This window comes from Scleropages formosus, chromosome 9, assembly GCF_900964775.1.
Source record: "Scleropages formosus chromosome 9, fSclFor1.1, whole genome shotgun sequence".
Lineage (NCBI taxonomy): Eukaryota > Metazoa > Chordata > Actinopteri > Osteoglossiformes > Osteoglossidae > Scleropages > Scleropages formosus.
The window spans coordinates 13,130,827-13,136,214 of NC_041814.1; positions in this window are offsets into that span (position 1 = coordinate 13,130,827).

A 5,388-nucleotide genomic window follows, 5' to 3' on the forward strand; every position below is an offset into this window, starting at 1 on the left:
GTGTTGTGTTTTTGACTATGACAGGAAACAGTGGCTGTCTTTATGTCTTTGTCTGATAAAGAAATTTGGCCATTTTGGTCCATCAAGTAGGGCAGTAGTGATAACACTGGGTTCTCCTGCACACGCAGTCAACACTATAACCTTTATAGGCTTTATAGGTTGTTTTCTACAAACTCTAATATTGAAGGAGTAAATCAGAAAAAATTTGCAATTTCAGCCCCAACCGAGCTAGTCGGTTGTTGACTGCATTATGATCCCTCTTGTTTATGAATTCAGAACCTGACTGTATGAAACCCCTGAAATTAAAAATTAATTGTTCTTTTGTACTCTTCAATGAAAAATAAATGGTTTAGCACCAAAACATTTTTCAGTGTTAAATCATGGATGACTGAACACATTTTATAGTTATCTCTGTATATTCACTCTTTTAACTCGATCATTTACCCCGTTATTTGATATCGTTGCTGAATTTTCACAATTTGTCTGCTCCTCCTTCAGAATCCTACAACAAAGGCCTGTCTGAACAATAGATATTGCTGATGATTTTCTGCTTTTAAATAAGTGCTAAAGTTGTTATAGAATCTTTTGGTGATACCAATTTCATTTATCCCAAAACAGTGGCATTATATAACTCTGTATTGTGATGCTTCCAAAATAAAAAAAAAAAAAAAACTCTTTAAGAACTATACTATTGAAATGATTAAATGGATAAAGATTTCATGCTTTGGTGAAGACATAAAAAAGTAAAGTAAAAACACAAGTATGATTCAAAGTGTGATGGGTCAGCTGTTTCAGATAGATTCCATCCTTTTCAGTTGCACAAGATGATCCATATCAGTAATAAACACAGTCCTTTAGACTTGAACCTTAGACTCGAACCTTGAACAGAAATGACAGACTGTCAATGTGATGAATGCAAATTAGTGTGCTTCAAAATGGTGAAAAAGGTCATTGCTACTGAATGCAAATGTAAAGGAAAAAAACCAATAATGTGGAGGACCCAAAAGGCCATCTACTGAGGAAAGCAATTTAACATTTGGCTGCAAAAGCAGTAAAAGCCTTTATTACAAGCATTATATATTTTCACTTTCAAATAGCACATTCTTCAGAATTATTTGTTGTAAGGAAAAGTGCTTTGAACTACGAACAGAGATATGTACTCAAATATACAGCTACAGTGTGCATCACTGCAAAGCATGCCTTTAGTGTCAACATAAATACAAACCTTTACTTGAATGTTTTTGGGAAAATAGATTGTTGTCATACTACATATGGTGTAAATGTGTAGGGCAGGGTGAGGGGGTGACCTCTTAATGACTGACTATCATAAATTGCTCTGTTTCATCATACCCTGCACCACTTTAAGTCATGCATCATCTCACTTCTGTCTCTAAATATATTTGCAAATTCATTCCCAACTTATTTTTCTACTTATCTTTATGTTTGGATACATAACATGTATATGCATGTACGTATATGTCATGTGTGTATGTACAGTATGCATATACGTTGTGGGAGATGGTGTCACAGCAGGTAAAGCCAGTGCTTCACAGAACTTGATCTGCTTGATGGGTGCATCTGAGCCCAGCTTAGGGTGTGTAGACTTTGTATGTTTGTCCCTTTGCTTCTACCCTCAAGACAAGCAGGGAAGGTAGTGGCAAACCACTTTTGTTCCTTCCTTGCCATGGAAACCATGCAAGTTTTTGCTATAAGTTGGCCTTGACTTGATGGCACTTCCATCCATCCATGTACAGTATGTTGTACATTATACTGTATGCTGCAGCAGCCTAAGTAAATTTCCCTCTGTGATTAATAGTTCAATTAGCTAATTAATTCAAACTTCATTCTGAACAAAAGCATCAGCTAGGCAACAAAATAATAATTGTAGGTCTGGAACTAGGTCACTGGAGAATGCAGTTGATATGAATTTATAGTATATACCACATTATGAAGAGGTCACACTGGGTTTAGTATAAAGACAAGGGGTGAATCCCCAGCCGCAAAAGATGATGTTGTAATGCTTGTTTTGTTTCCCCTCATTTTCTTTTTTCCGTGTTTCATGGGGTACTGAGAAACATTGAGCAACATTACTCTCTTATCAAAGCAGCATTGCAGTTGAAAGAATCCTCAAGATGCCCTCTGCACTCATCAATCCATATGTTGTGTAACAACTTGCGAATGTAATATAGGAGGGTAAAAACAATGACACCACTTTTCAAAGCGTGCAAAATGAGGGGTGAGGGTGGCGAGGATAGAAGAAATGGGTTGCTAGAAGATTTGGTTCCTGGGGGTGGATTCCTGCCCATGTCGAGGCAATGTGGACAGCAGAAACAAAGGGAAATAATGAGTACCGCATGGGTCTTCCGGATTCTCGCTATGAAGCTGCCTGTGGAACCCCGCGCTGACTCTGTGCTAAGTACAGAAAGGCAGTTTTTATGATAATAGTTGAATTGTAGACTCTCTCACACACACACACACACACACACTATCTGGAACCACTTGCCGTAAGTGGGGTCGCAGCAAACAGGAGCCTAACCCAACAAGACAGGGAACAAGGCTGGAGAGGGAGGGGACACACCCAGGACAGGACGCCAGTCCATCGCAAGGCACCCCAAGCAGGACTCAAGCCCCAGACCCACCAGAGTGCAGGACCTGGCCAAACCCGCTGTGCTACAGCATCCCCCAAATTGCAGGCTCATGGGGACCAATCAATTAAAACTGGGATCAGAACATGAAGACTTTGAAACAATCAGTATGTATTTTTTGAGAATAAGCCACTATGCAGCATTCATGGAGAGAGGAAATCAGCTGAACTATTTATAATGCAAAACTGACACACAAATAACTGGTATAAAGAATTATTCCAAAGGAAAATAGCTCAAAAATGCAAGCGTACTTATGGATTAACCTGGAAATCCAAAAATTATGTTGAGGAAAACAGAAGAGAAATATCCATGTATCAAGTACGTTCTGTAAACAGAAAAAAATTAACAAAAGGTTTGCAGGCCATATGATAGTGGTTATGCATACAATAAATTTGCTTATGATTTTCACATAATCACAGCTTTAATGCTTCAGTGAAATGGATCCCTTGGGCACAATCAACAACACAAGGGAAGAAATATGGAAAGATTACGCTAAGACAAAATCTCCTTATTTCTTTGGGCTCAGAACATAAGGTGCCTTTGGACGTCCTGTGACTAGTTGCTCTCTCGCTGTGACGTAGAATGGAGGGCACAGATTAAATGGCGCCGGGAAAACAGGCCTTGATCCTGCTGAAGTATTGACGGAAAGCCCTGCTGTTGGCTCCAGCTCGACTTCGGTGTCACGCAGCTGCTGGGAGCTGCAGCAAGAGAAGAGGATTCAAGATGTTGTAATAACTGTGTATATGCTTGCCTCTGTGTTTCAGTTGAATTTTAATGTTTCCCAGGCCAGGCAATAATGAGGGGTTGTCCCTCGCGAGCTGGGCTCACGTGCGCCTCCGTCTTTCACACACATGCTCTTATAGTTGACGGCGGCCCAGCGAGAGGTGGTGACTGGAGCTAGCGCGGCCTGTTTTCCTCAACCGTGTGTCATTGAGACCTCAGAGAAAGGCAGTTCTCAAATTGCCGTTTCAAGAAATTACTTTCATTTGGTTACTGGCCACTCCCAGTGCCCCTTCGCACTGGTTAATGAGATGTTCTCTACCTCTGCTTCCGCTTTGCGTGTTGTGTTATGTGTGTACATCTTCACTTTGTTTACTCTCTGTAAATTTAGATCTCTTGTTCCTTCTACTGGTTCCTTTACGCTTTTGTAGCTCTCTTTATGCTCTTGCTTCCTGTATTCTTGTCTGTCTCAGCTCTGTCTATATATGACAATTTCTGAAATTATGCTCTTCCGCCTCTGCAAAAGAAACAAGCTTTATTTAGCCTTCAGCTCAAACCCCAGCTCAAACATTTTCAAACATGACCTTTTTCAAATGTTTAACTTGTTATACGTTTGTATGCCTCGCATTTTTATATTAAAAAAAAAAACTGAATGAGGCAGCACAATACTTCATGCAAGCCCCAGTTAAGTCTTGCCCTTTTCGCAGTTATTATTCGTTTATAACATCTTGTTTCTTTCTCAGAGGACCTAAAGGACATACTCAGCTCCGAACTTTTCAAAATCGTAAACATCCCACGAATGCTCTTCAGCCTTCCGGGAAAATTCTCTTGTCAAATAAAGATTGATTTATTGGTTGTAAATGAATGGTGTACAGTTGTGGGAAGTGGGCAAATTAACTGCAGCAGAGTTCTGTCTCCGCAGCCCTGACTCAGCTGAGGGCCAGGTTTCTGACAATTCCAGGCATCTGAACTTCCCTCCACCCACTCCTCCCACTGCCATGTCTGGGGGAAACTCACCCTGGGTCGGGTCACGACAGGAGGCCTAAGAATGGCCCCACCACCAAACCCCTGGTAGACTATGTGGCTCTGCCAGCAGATACGCCCATAGCCAGACATCAAGCTAGGATTTACTACCCTTGAGCCCTAGGTGCACACAGCACCGGGTCGCTGGGCTACTCACGAATGCAGGCCCAGCTGCACCCTGGCTGCCTCGGTCATTTCTCGACATTGCCAGGCCGAGGCAGAGTTGGACGTTTGCTTGGCTCTGATTACACGGAGCTGCTCTGCTTCGCTCTTGATGGTCATCTCCCCCATAATGCCCATCAGTTGGAGTCAGCCCCTGGCTGGCCTCAGAAGCTATTTCTGCTTAATGAAAGGTCACGGTTTTGGCCGTGACCCCGAACGCTTCATTTCACCCTCTACCTTTCCTCTTTGGACAGTTTCATTCCAAACCCTGCCACCTAGGCCACACTGTTGTTCTCTGTCGCAAGTGTTTGCAAGCTTAATTTCTCCCACAGACTCTAGTGCAATTAAAAGCCTGTCTGTAACAGCCTTGGTGTGTATTTTAAAAGGCGAGTTATGGAAAACTAAATCTGCAACTGCTTATGTGTCTACGGAAGAGGAAGTTGGTCAAGCGTGACAGTAAATCAGCATAGTTTTGGAGAGATCCAGGGACCAAGAGCCTTCAGTGGGAGCCAGCTGGGGTGAGGCAGAATAATAAACAGATGTGTTCGCAAACAGCGCACGTATACTACACACACCCAGACACTCACAAACAAATATGTAGCATTTCTCCTGATTAGCTAGTAAGGTACTCAATCTGGAGTACTCTGCAGACTTTAGTGGAGTTGTTCAGCAGTTCATTGTCTCTCTAAAAACAAGACTATCTCCACTTCAGGCGCTGACCTAAACATGCTTTGTTTGTTTTATAAAGGGAATCTTGGGTTCTTGAGCCACTCTGGACTGTCTGTCAGGCCTGGATTTCACTGGATTAAAAAAAAGTGCCTACTTATCATGCACAGGG